The following is a 13,836-nucleotide window of genomic DNA, read 5'->3' on the forward strand; positions in this document are numbered from 1 at the left end:
CTCTAATGACTCTGTGTTGTCCAAAGGCATGACCAGCATTTTGATTATATTATTAAAAGTGCATTTTTAGTTTTGTAACGTCACACCATTCGCACTATTAGCTGACGCTTCCTTTAATGCCTGACTGCACAGCATTGCAGAAATAAAACTTGTGGTCTAACAGCATTCATGGACCTTAGTTTGGAATTAGCATAATGGAAAGGGATCCTGAAAGCAAAATCATAGTTCTCTAAGTGACCTATTACAAAGCTGATTACATTTTACATAGTAATTTAAGTTAATTTTGTTAGAAGTCTGGGTTGGTAAAGGGAAAAAAATGACTTTTTGTTCAGTAACAAGGAAGCAACATGCCCAGGCCAGCACTTGCAGCAGGCAGGCATGGGGATGACGAGGAGGTGCAGTGGTGCCATGGATGTCAGCTGGGAAGCGGGTGGGTGGAAGCATGGAGCAGCAAAAGGAGCCTTCCTAAGATATTACAGCTTTCTAATAACAAGGGCGGTTTAAATTCAGCAGATGATAAATGTCAGTGGTTTATGGGGAAGGGAGCACACGTGAACTGAAACAGGATTGAGGCTTGCTGTTGTTACCATACGTGGTGCTTTCATCTTCAAGAGAGGTGACTGTCATTTTTTTATGATGCACAGTCGCTGTCTCTATTCAAAATACTTTAATTGCTATAACAACTTCTGTCCATTTGTACTGTAAATGGTACAATCCATACATTTTCAGATTATCCACACATTAGGGATAATCTTACCAAAAATTCAGTTGCAGCTCACTAAAGTTCTTGTGTGGAAGTTTTACATGAAGTGAAGCTTTAGGAATTCTTAAACTCCATGATGATCTTTCCTAGTGTTTATAGCACATTATGTGGTTTGTTCACAGCAGCACAGAAGTAGGAGACAAATTAGATGTGGTGAAACTAGCCATAAAAATACATGCTTTTATAGACATCAGTTAGAATAAGAAGAAAACGTTGTCTTTCAAAAACCATCATGAGATCCTGAGTGTTGCCTCTTTGCAAATACCAGTTTTTGACCTTGCATTGCAAGATGATCAAACATCAATCTGGGTCCCAGCTGTTGGTCTTACTTGCCTGTGGATCGTGCATATGCACTTATCTTTCTTAACAGCTGCATGTGAATGGTAACAGTTCCCTGTTCTCTTCTCCTTAGTCAGCCTTCCTCTCTTTTACACTGGGGTGTTCACAAGGCCACTCTCGGTTCCTGTTCCCCAGTGACAGTCACCATTCCCATACAGATTTTAATAAAAGCTGAAAGTAGTCTTGGGCAGCTTTGAGTTGACAGAATCGTACAAATGCTCACTTTCAGCATTTGGGTGCTTGTTGAATTGCAAAGAGTCATTGCCTTGAAAATAGTGGTCAAAGGATGATCCAGATGTTGATGTGGGAACAGTAGCCCCATCTTTACTTGTACCTGTAGCATAATCCTTATGTGTGGTGAATACAGCTACAAGGCTTCAGTGCAAAAGCAAGTTGCAAGGCCTCTGTAACATCCTGGCTCAATTCTGCTGCAAAAGAACAGAACTAGCATGAGGAGGTTATATACAATTTGAAAATACTGATCAAAGTCTTTGGCTCCTGAGCATTTGGGGTTGAGTGAAATCCATACCAGTACCCCCTGAACTCCAGTGGGCTGGGGCTTCATGTCTGGCACAGAATCGTAGTGTCGTGAATGGGTTTGCTGCTATAGTCCATGAACAGGAGAATGACAGCTGTCTCAGCAGGTTGCCAAATCCCTAGCTTTGGGCAGGAGGCACAGCACTAGTCGCTGTGTCCTGCACTGACCTACCTTGTGTCCTCCCTCTGTCTCTGTGCCTTATAGAACTCCCTGAGCAGTTAGCAGTTGGGCACTGCAGGCTCCTTTGCACTTCGCATCCTACAGCTCTGTTAGCTTTTTTCTTTCCCTAGAAGTTTAGTGCAAAATTTGTCTTCAGAGATTGGAGAGTAATGCACTCAATTCCATGTACGGAAAAAAGGGAAGATTGTGGTTGCATCTTACAACGTTACTTAAAGTTCTATCAATGTGTAAATCTTAATCTAGTTATTGTATTGTTTCTGAATGACATAATCTGTCTTTTAATCTTTTAATTGTGAATTAAAAATGTTTCAGACCTTCCAAGCTCTTTGTGTGTGGTAGGGAATGATGCGGTGTACATTTTTCCAACCCACATCGCTGTAATTGAGGAGAAACAAAAAAAGATGTACAAGTGAGTAGTGAGGCAGTTAATCAGCAACACTTTGAGCTACTTTTCTTCTTACAGATACATTAGTGTAAGTCTAGTTTAACTCTGTTAATGTAACTGTAGAAAAAATGTGGCACATAACTCCAAATAAATAAGTGATTTAGTTTATTTAAGGTTTGTGTTTATTTTTGTTTCTAGTTAAGTGTTTCTTACCCAATTTATAGCTCTGAAGCTTTGCTTCTGTATGGTGGCTTTGTAGTGAAATGCCTTCTGACACAAGCTCTGGCACACTTCATTTTGATTGCAAGCTGTCTATGAACTTTATGTTGCAGGATGGTAAGAATGGTTCTCTGGATGCTAGCATGTAGCTTGCTGGCTGTGGAGATTGCTACTGGATTCTTCTAAATGCAGCACCTTTTTTTCTGTTAAGTATAACCATTCTGTAAACTTTGAAGAACCTAGGTTGCCCTTATTTGAGTATGTGAAGTAAAGCAGAGTATATTCATTTGGCATAGATACGGTGCAAAAAGTTAGTATCTAGTTCTACCACCCGCAGTGTAAAATGCTTTCTAAAAAGGAATGTTGTCTTTGAAATGGAACATAAATTATCTTACATCCCTTTTTCCCTATGTATTTGTTACAAAATTATGTTGTTATGAAAAAAAGTATTTACAAACCCCAAAACTCTGCCTCATAGACAACACTGATCATCCAAAGCAGTGGAATTTAATCAGCTGTAGAACTACAGCATAGTCAACAGATAACCTTCCATTGACTTCACAGGACATTGAGACCTGCAATTAATTCATTGTACGTGTTCTTGGGGTATGAAGCCCATGATAATAAATTGGTAGCTGAACCTGCCAGCTGGACAGCCTGGCATCTGACTACTTCAGTAAAACCAAGGGAAAACCTCTGTACTGCAGCCTTTGTATTATCTTCTGGAAATAAATTTCTGGGAATTATTCAACTGTGTGTGCTCTGGGTATGTGATGCATTTTGGCTCTTTGTTATGCTGAAGGCTAATTCTTCAAATCTTTCTCATTGTACTCAGAAAAAGTTCATCTCTCTCTAATTTAATTCAGTCATTCTACAGAAAAGTTTGCTGTGCTTTTTATCTGTAGCTTTAAAAGTCCATGTTCTAGCATAATCTTCAGTTGCTTGTGCTGTTCTCTTAACTTGGTTATGTAAATGCTAGTTGGTATTAATTCTTGGATCTGAAGTAACTGTCTTCAGTTTTGTACAAGTAGTGAAGAAGGTCCTTCATTCCTTTTTCTAGAATAATTTCAGTTGTTACCAAGTAAAGGAAAGAGAACAAATATTGACTCCTGAAATAGGACAACCCAAGAAGAAAGGAGCATAGGAAAGGGTTTGTTGTGTTATAGCTCATAACTCTGTAACTGCCCAAGCTGGTCTTTTGGTGGTCAGCAGTGTTTTTGATTGAAGAGACTGCTACTTTCTTTAAATAGAAGTGCTGTTTTTCCCATGTTTTTATTGGTGAGGTATAAGGTTTAAAAAAAAAAAAAAATCCTTTGTGAAGGCAGAAGATGTTTGCATGTGTTAACTAGCACGCGTTTCTCTGGGTTTTGCATCAACGATAACCCACACTGAATGCCTGGTGCTACTTCTTGCAAATTATTTCAGCTCCCAGTAGAAAGATGAATTTCTTGTTCTGCCCAGAGATGCGCTCAAATGTGCACGTGCCTTTTTGTTGCTAGAGAATTTCCATTGTTTAGCAGAGTAAATAGTGAAAAATCTCTTCTTAAAATGTGGAGTTTAAGCTCAAAGTGTGCCCAGCTACAACTGGAGGTGCTAGAAAGTGGAAGAGCTCAGTACTCTTTTGCATCAGACATCTAGAGGCATACGTATCCCACTTGAGATTATTTTGGCAACACAAAATATAACATACTTGTTGAGCAGATGGCTGGGATGCTACAGTTCACGTCAGTCGGCAGTCTCCTATATGGAGCCTTACATTCTCGCGTTCTCACCACTGCGGCGCGACGGGTACGCGCAGCCAGTCTGCTCACAGCTTAGCCGGTGCTAAAAATCCGATAACCCAAGAATTTTATTCTTGGCACGTCCCAGGCTGCTAAAAGAAAACTTTCAGACAACAAAGAGAAGGCTTCTATATGTTCAGAGCAATTCACCGCCCCATTCAATAATTCTCTGGGAGAGGTGATTCAGGATAGGCCCAGATGGTTTTGAACCTAAAAACGACGACAGGATCAGCGAGTAAACCTTGCTAATCATAGTACAGTGCTGTTCTAGAGGGCAGGGCAAAAGAAGTGAACACAGCCTGGTATCTTGGCCTAATCTAATCAAAGTGATCTGTACTGCTTTGCCTGACAGCTGTAGTGGGGAGGAGGGAGGAAGTACTTAAGAATCTTGTAAATCGGTTGAATACTGTAATTAAAGAATTAGAAAAAAAAACCTGCTAGACTTAATCAGAGTTTTCCTTATTTGTCATATGAAGAGCCTGCAAGCTTAACAAATGTATCTGCACACTCAAAATAATTTTTAAATTATTACAGTAGAAGGAATGTGCGGTGCAAGGTCTTGATAAAAATACATCGTTTGAAAAGTGTAACTTATGAATATGGAAAGAGGTGGCACAGAAACAACTAAATCACACTAAACCTCTTGTTCCTTCCCATCTGTATGTAATTGTAGGGGTTAGGCTGCAAGCAGAGTCATCAAGTGTCATGTGTCTTCCCGAAAGTTGCCAAAAGCTGCTAGAGGCTGAAGTTAGATATGCTGAGTATTTACTGAGCGACTTGTACTGTGTGAAATACCTCAGAGAACACTGGGTCTTCTAACCTTGAATTAGGGTCATGGAAAAATCCTGTGTCTTAACTGTACTCAACCCTACTGCAAAGCAGACAGCTTGTTGGTGGCAATTAGGTGTGGGAAGCATTCCTGCTGCCGTTAAACCAGAGCTGCCTTGCAGGCACAGCCGTGTGCACGTAAGCATTTCTTCTTTCCCGGCTCCCTTTGTTGTGTCCCATTAGCGGCAGCACATTTTAATTACAGTAAGCCTTTGCCACCTCCTTCTGTGTGTTCTTACAAGCCAGCCAAATGGTGTGGAGTGCTTTGAGTGATATCATTCTCTGTTGAGATTTGTAAGGAAAAACAGGAGAGAAGTACTGCTGGCAAAAAGATCTTTTTTCCATTATTATTATTTTTTTTAAAGCATTCTAAGTAACCGTTGTTATTAGTCTGCAAGGAGTAGCTTAAAATCAAGGGGAATCAAAACCTGAGAAGGCGGCCTCTTGTTTTCTTGGGGGGGGAAAGAAAAAGAAAATGACAATTTCTCCTTTCTTCTACTAGTTCCCATGCTTTGGTATCAAAATGCTCAGTGCTGCATATTTCTTAGGGTTGGATAAGTGCTTTTGGATAGGCTTCTGCTGAGTTAGCTCTAGAAATTTTAACCTTTCATTAGTTTTAACTGCTGAGCGAGGCAAATGGAAAGGAGGGGTTTTATTCCCAGGCTTTGGTTAGTGCATTGCCACCTCGATGCGGTGCCTTCCCCAGCTCTCGGTGTGACTGCCTGGTGCTGTCCTGCGGCTGATCGTGGGTTAAATCTCCCAAAAACCTTTCCCATACCTACAAGACTAAACAAGAAGCAGACTTTAAAGCCTTTAAGTATGGCTGTAGTTAACTATAAACAGCTGTTGTAAGATAACAATGTTTCCATTGGAAAAGTGAGGCCCTTTCCGCTTACAATGAAACCATTCTGAGCATGGGGTTGGAAGAAGGCAGCTCTGGCAATAATCAGAACTGGTGGTGGGGGCTGGGGCCGGAGTTGTCGGATATTTCTGCTCAAACTGACATTTATATAGCAATTCTATTTCTGCTACTGAAAGCCAGAACATACAAATCCATCTTATCCAGACTATTAGGAAATAGAGAGGGAGTGATTATTTTTTTTCCCCTTCCCTTCCATTCTCTTTCCTTTGCTGCCTCTGCTTTGCATCAATGTTTATTTTGAATAATGAGGAAAAAATTATATTAGCAAGCCACCATCTATCTTTTAGAGACTGGTAACGTGATGTTTGAAATAAATCCAAACAATACCTGGTGGAGGAATACATCTCTGGAAATTCTTCTTGCTTGTTAAAGCAGTACCATAAAACGTAAATTTTCTTGTTTTGCTGTTTTCAATACTTTAGCATTGTTAGTTAGAAGTGCATGTTGAAGAGAGATCCGAAAGCCAGTTGGTTCTGTTCCAAGTCAAATGCAAGAAAGCCAGGAAAATAAAAGATCTAATTTGAACACTTTCTGACAGTTAGTGATTTGTTAAATAGTTTGTTTTTTAATTGCTTTCAAAAGTGAGGGGAGAAATCTTTTGTAATTCATGCTTCTGGAGAAAACAGCGAATGTGGGAAATCAGGCTGTTAATATTAGAAGTTATAATGTGACTCACACAGCGCATAATCTTTGCAATAGTACAAGCAGCAAAAATGGAGACAAAGAAACAGATGTGCAAACTTCCTACTAGTTAAATCACAGCTATTTAATCAACAGCAGGACTCGTTCTTTGTTTCATAATATTTCCTAGCTCGGAAACATCTCGATAGGAGAATGTGGAAAAAGTACTGCACGAAAAGTGCTTTGCTGCCTGTGGTCCAATCCTTCCTTAGTCAAGCAACCTTTGCAAAGCTGGCCGTAAGTGTGTAAAGAGAAGGGGTTGGCTGCCTATAACTCAAAGCCAGCAGCCTGAGCTGGGCAGAAAGCTGGGTGCCTGACTTCATACTCACTTCTGTCAGATACAAAGAGCTTTCCAAACTACAGGTAATAAAGAGGAGTTATGTTCCTTAAAGTGAAGCCAACTAGTATGTTATTAATGTGATCAGAGACTCAGATAGTATGAAAAGCAGCCACGGAACAACTGGGAGAAGGCGCTGGTGCTCCTCTGGTGGTGTGTGTGGAGCTGCTGCTGGTCTCCACTAGCAGCTGGGGCTGCTACAGGACATGCTGCGTTTCAGTCATAAAGCCAGGGCCTGGAGCTGGGACAGAAACATGCCATCACTATAGGCTGTACTATCTGGTGACACACAGAAATGTGGCAGGTGGTTCTGCAGCCCTGCCAGCTAATCTGCAGACCAGATAAAACTCCTATGATGGAACATGAGGCTGCTGATAGAAAAGTGCTCTTGACATGTTTCACCTTCTCCTGTACTCTGAAGCATTTCCCTTTAAAGATCCATGTGCAGAAGGACACTGAGTAAAACCACAAGCTTTGCCTTTTCCTTGCTTTCTTGACAAGGTGTGAACCTGCCCTATGCGTTCCTCCTGCTGCTCCTGGGGTGCTGCAGGCTGGGGAACATGGGCGCTTGAGTCTTGCCACGTGCTGTTTGCACTTCAGCCTACGGATGGGTTACCGTGTGAAATCATCATAGTCTCAGCTTGGAAAACTGAGCAAGTTAAAGCTGGTGTTGCAGAACCGGGGGCCTGGCAGGTGGGCTGAATGGAACATTTCTCTGTTCCTCCTCAAAACTTATTTGCATAATTTAAAAACTTGCTGAAAAATAGCTCTAGAATCATTGTTTGCCAGTGTTCAGTTTGTTTCCACACTGCTTACTGATAGGCTTGTTTTAAGCAAGGGGAGGAGTTACTGGATGAAATCTGAGTGGAGATCAATAATAGTCTGGAACCACTTGGTACGTTGTCAATGAAATAATTAAGAGAAACACTAACTTTTAAAATGCTGTCCATTTGTTGCACAAGCTATCACTGGTACATGAAATTATCATGGGGTAGAGAAAACTGTGCGTAATTTCTGTTGATATTTGTAATTGTTTGTGTTACTTTATAGTAACCATGTGACCATGACTCTAATTTTATTAGGCTCAATTGTACAGCTCTGCAGTTAAACATAAGGGCCTGGCTGGTCCCAGAGGTTGCTCTGATGGACACCAGCTTAGAAGAGAGCTTTTGAAAAAGAGCCCTGATTAACACTATTGCATTAAAAGTGTGAACAACTTTCTTACTGATTTAAAACATGTCCCAAGTCACTGGTAGCGATCCCCATCACAGTTCTGTGGTCATGAATCATTTATTATCACAAAACAAAGAGCTCCTTTCATGGAGAAATGTTTCACGTGCACATAAGATGCATTTCTCATTCTTACAGCCGAGGGGCTGCATGTTGTTTGCTCTCACTGAAGAACGTACAAGTCACCCACAACCTCTGAAGTCTCTGTTTTAGGCTACCATACTGAGGAATCAAAATGGATTGTATAGATATCTTCACAGAGATTCATGAAGCTACATAGATTTGTGCAAGCAGAACATTTGGTCTTTGTAATTCGAGTGTTTTTCCAAGTTGTCATGGTTTTGTGATTTTCAGTTGCTGGTATTCCACATCATAACATCATGTAGTGGATATACCTGGTTCTCAGAAGAGAAGGACTACTACAGTCCCCACGGCACTTTGCTCCTCTGTTACCATTTCCAGCCGGAGGGAAAAGATAAAAGCTCGCAGTATAAAAACTTGCAGATCACGAGACCTCGTCCCTTTTCCCGCCATCTCTCATCTTGGCAGCACCTCTCTCTCCAGCCGTCTTATTGTCGGTAGTAGAGTAAGGCCTACCTTGATTTTGGGACATTCTCTCTCTCTGTATTGGATTTATCAGCTTAAATTGTAATTATGTTGTATCATAGTGTGTTGTTTTGCATTCCGATATCTTATTTAGTAAATTAGTTTGTTTCTCCTCAGATTGTTGCTGCTGTTCTTTGCTCTCAGGGCCATCTCCTTACCCTTTTCCTGGGGCGTGGACCTGTGGATCCCCCGTCCCCTTCGTCACGGAACTGGGTCGAACGCCTGTAAACCGTTGATACAAGTACACATGCATCATAAACAGCATCAAATATGGTGGTTGCTATAGTGGCACTTGTCAGACAGTGCTCTGTGTTTCTTCCATGGTGGCTATAGCCCTTGCCTCATCCTGCTGTCTGACTTGATGCATGCAGAAACTCTTTTGTCACTGCTCAACTTTTCTGTGCAGCAGCTCAATGGGATTTTTGTTACATTCTTTCTAAACTCGCCAACTAGTGCCACTTGACAGACTAGGGCTGTTGTTTTGTTTTTGTTAGTTTTTTTGTTTGTTTGGCCTCATTACTAATGTTTTCATCTTTAATGAACAAGGTATATGTGAACAGACCTGTAAGGTGCGGGTCAGTGTTTTCCAGTCCAAGCTGTGTCTATTACTTGCATGCAGTTCATATAGAGTTCTGTTCAGTCATAGAAAAAAAATGTACATTTCTGTTGGTATGCTCGTATGCCAAAACAGAAGGAAACATACAGAAAAGAGACTGACGAATGCAAAAAAAGCGGACGGAGTTTACTCCACCAAATTCAAACTTAATATTTCACAGCTGCGTACTGCAGTGTTGGCCTGCTCACTTAATCTTGTGCTATTTGCACTGAGAAATGGTGTCCACTTCACATACGAAGCAATCCTGTAGCCTAAAAATAAAATAGCTAAAAGAATAGAAACGCTTCTAGAATTAATTGACGTTTTGTGTCTTTTTAGTAACTGCTCATTTACCTAAATAATTAATGCATTTCATTTTTTGTAGTCTCATCTCCAGTAATGTAACATTTCTCTAGAAGCCTTTGTTAATACAGTGCCTTTTTTTAGATTGCCATTCTTCCCTCTGAGTCCTTATCAAACATGAGTCTTCAGTCCCTCAGTAACTTCTGTCCTGCTCACGGCATCGGTTGCTGCCAGGAAAAAAAAAGAGACCATATCCTTGTGAAGAGTCAGGCAGTGACTCTCTGTGTTGGGATGTGTGTGATCTTTCTGGGGCTTCGCAGGATTCTTACGCACAGAACATGTCTGGACTGAAAGACAGCGTTTGCTGTACTGTATTTGTCTCTCTCTCCTTTTTTAAGAAGCAAAGAGCCCTTTTGTATTTAAGTGTTTTTGAAAGTGCTCTATGAGGTTCAGAGTGTTTTGTAAGATAAACTTCCAGACTCTTTGGCAGAAACTTCGGAAGTTCAAGTTACGTTCAATTATTACTCTTCTCAGGTAAAAGCTGTTGGAGTTGTTTCCTGCTGGAACTTCAGGGTCATATTAGTACAGACTACAGAGAAAAAGAGAGAGGTTACGAGAGCTCTGCTTCAGAACTCCTGGAAGATTTTCTGTGCAAGTTTTAATAGCCAAGTGGCAATAAGGATTAAAAAAGAATGCCCCAACAACTTTCAGATTTCACCATTTTTCTTAGAATAACTTCAAGCTTATTTGTGCTGTCACAGAATATGGTTCCCTTGTTTGATAATTTGGACGGCTTTCTTTTAGTGAAACGTTAATCATGTGTTAAGAAATATACAATTTCCATTTCAAAGTCTTTCTTGCAAATTTATATTGTTATACAGTTAGCAAGCGTTAGTTTAAATCAGCATGTTCTAATTCTCCTTTTGCAAACACAGTGTGTGACTGTGCAGGTATATGGCCATGCACTGTGCTGGCAGGAGCTGTCCTCTGCAACAGGAGCAAAAGGGAAGAAGGAAATCATCTTTCTGGATAGATGCAGGATAGAAATCTTTTTCAGAGGAAATGGTTTTCAAAGCCCACAGCCGTAAGGATGCCAACCACACTGCGTCTGGCACCAGAGTTATCTGGAAAGCTAAGCACAGTGCTCAGATTTAATCACTATATTACTCTACAAAGTTTTGCTTCATGTGTTTGTCATTACTGACTTTATTTAGTCTGAAAGACATTTTCTTGTAGTTGGCAATTTTTAGAAGGTATTGCACCATTTGGTTGTATTTGGAGACCTGTCTGCTTTAAACACTGAGAAGATGACAATTTTGGCAGTCAAAATAAATGTAAGAAGCCACTTTTTTTTTTTTCCTTTCCTTTTCCTCTGTCACGGCCACAGGAGCCAGCTGGTTGTCGCAGCTCGAGCGCAGCTGTTCCAGCTCCTGGCTGCACACCCTGCACTGAGCTGTACAGAGCCCAAAGGCTGAGCCCAGCAGTGCTGCCCCAGTGGCCAAAGCCACCTCCCTGCCACCAGGGACCAGCCTCGTAACTAAACCACAGTGTTCAAAATTTGCTCGGGGTTTCAAGTCATTAGCTACACTTGGTTTCAATCATAGAATAGAATTTTGAATGGATTAATTTAGCTATAAGGAGCTTTTTCCCTCGTTTGACTTCCTGCCGCTGGTAGTTCGAAATACGATTTTGTCAATTGATGAGATTATAATGGCTTTCCAAAACACAGCCTTTTCCAATCAGTAGGTTTTTTTCTGTATGGTTTTGTTTTCTTGATAGGCATTTCTCTAGGCGTTTTCTGAGGTGACCACTTAATGATGATGGATGAAAATTCCAAATCAGAGAACTGGAGCATTTCGGGTTGAGGGAGGTGACAAGGTCTGCTGCCCTTCTATTTTGCTATCACATCACAAAGTTTTACTGTGTTTATCAAATTCCTTTAAAGAAAAAAAAAAAAGGAGATAAAGGTATCATCAGAATTATGTCAACGCTCCTTTTCAAATACCAAATTACCTGACAGAGAATGTATTGCATTTTCTACTGTCTCTGCAGGTTGCTGGGCTACAATGCTCTTCTGGAAAATGTTATGTTTTGCTTTTCTTGATTTTTGTTAGTTGTAGGTAAGACGAAATTATAACTGACCTTCATCTAACAGCTGCAGCGACTCAAACTAGCTGTGTGGTCCAAAGTAAAAGTCCGGTAGCCTTGAGACTGGAGAGCTAGACACTAACTGGTGATACATTTAATGGCTGCAACTGAAATTTGGAACCACTTTAAGTGGCAAAATTGAACTGAACAAAAGCACGTGCAAAAAATATCTAAGAAATGTTTAGGATATGGATTTTAATTAGAAGTTAGTAAGGGTAGAAGTCCATAAAATAGTCCTTAGTGATTTCTGTGTGCTGTGGAGGTGAGCGATAGAATTGTTTCACGCTGTACTTGGGATCTGGCATCGGGTGAGAGGGAGTCAGGGTTTTGATGACCCTTACTTCTTCTTTTACCCAATCTGCTCTGCAGCTCGTGCCTGCTCTGTTGACCTGTTCCTTGACATCTGTAGCTACAGCCTTTCCTCAGAACAAGGTGGAGCTGTTTCCAGTCAGCTGCTCTGTCTCTGTTGTCTTGGGGGCTAGAGGCTTTTCTGCTGGATTGGGCCCAAATTTTGTCATATTTTGTACATAATATAATGTTTAGCACTTTTAGACTAAGGATTAAACAACGAAAGCTATGAAGAATTTTAATTCACTCAGGTAAATTTTGATCATTAACTACTGTGTGACTCCAGTAATATTTTTTGCGTGTTTATTTACTATTAGGAACAATAGAGTCTTTGAGAAAGTACTCCTTCCTTTAGCGTGCCACAGGCAGTAAGCATCTTTTTGTCAGTTTTCACAGAATTTACAGTGAGGCTCTTAAATTCTTACCAGCTGAAATAACAGAAGTCTTTTTTTTTTTTTTTTCTGTTATTGTGCTGGATGAAATGTAAAGTACAGGAAACAGAGGAGACATAAGAGAACCTTTCAGGAGATTTTGATCAAACCACCAAGTGTCCAAAAATATTTTACTCACTTGGAGCTCAGTGCTGATGTGGGAGGGAAGGAGAGGAGAATGCTTATCAGCTGTTCTGTGGAAAGATATCTGAGGCTTATTAAGTGTTGATTCATGTTTTTCATTTCATTTTACATAACTTGAGTATATACATAATTCACCGAGATTATTTTCTGGTTTTTATTTATTTATATAATAAGCAGGTTTGTGCATGTTCATACAGAAAAATATATTTTTCCTGTCTATCTGTTGCTCTGTATTACTCACATCTCCCTCCCATAACTGAGTAAATGGGATCATCTCTGAAATAAGTCTTAAAGTCTTCTGCAGCAAGGAAAGCATGCACTGGTTCAAATATGTGTTTACTGTTTATTAAACCTTGTTTGTGTTGAGCTGGAAAAAGATTTTGAGTAGGTCTTGTAGTTGTTGCTTTCATTACTAATGACAACGCTAGTCTTGGACATTGGCAATTATATTTTAAAACCAGAATTGTGATTCTGCCTATGACTGTAAATCCAAGTAGCTCAGGTTCCAGGGAAACCCTCTTAATTTGTGTCTCAGGTTTGGGGGAGATCTCTTACCGTATGCAAACTCCAAACTGTATTTTTGTTGAAAATTTTGTAGGAGCTATGGGTGTGCTTTTCATGGACCACGAGAGGAGGTAAAGCAACCTGCTTTGAAGAGTGGAGAGGAATGTTTTGCCTAGTTTGGAAAACTGGTGACATGAAAGGTAAGATTTTGAAAACATGGCACTGCGTAATAAGTGTTTTATTACTTTTGATAATTGTATGAAGACGCTTTTCCTTTTGCTAAGTTGAAATTGAATGTTTCTTCAAATGAGATGCGAATCTAAGAGCACTTTGCTTTGCAACCCTACCTACTGGAAGAGGTCTCTGCTGTGCTTTGGCACTGATGAAAGCCATTCCACACGCTTCTCAAGCAGTGGGCCAACAGGTAATATTTAACTCCTCGTACATGTAGTTGGGGTAAGAATGCTCTGAAAGCCCCTACATGAAGCAACAAAATATTACCATGCTGGTGGAATAATTCCTGAGACTTTTCTGGCCCTATTTATGAGGCACGA

General features: G+C 40.4%; 1 protein-coding gene across 2 annotated transcripts in view; it reads left to right on the forward strand.

Moving 5' to 3' along the window:
• CDH11 (cadherin 11) overlaps nucleotides 13,377-13,836 on the forward strand; it is a 232,403-nt gene continuing 231,943 nt past the window's right edge. For both annotated transcript variants that reach the window (XM_021408541.1, XM_021408543.1), the window contains exon 1: nucleotides 13,377-13,482. The gene's annotated coding sequence lies outside the window, so the exon portion shown is untranslated. The remainder of the gene's footprint in view (nucleotides 13,483-13,836) is intronic.

The sequence above is a fragment of the Numida meleagris genome, chromosome 10 (genome assembly GCF_002078875.1).
Source record: "Numida meleagris isolate 19003 breed g44 Domestic line chromosome 10, NumMel1.0, whole genome shotgun sequence".
Taxonomy (NCBI): domain Eukaryota; kingdom Metazoa; phylum Chordata; class Aves; order Galliformes; family Numididae; genus Numida; species Numida meleagris.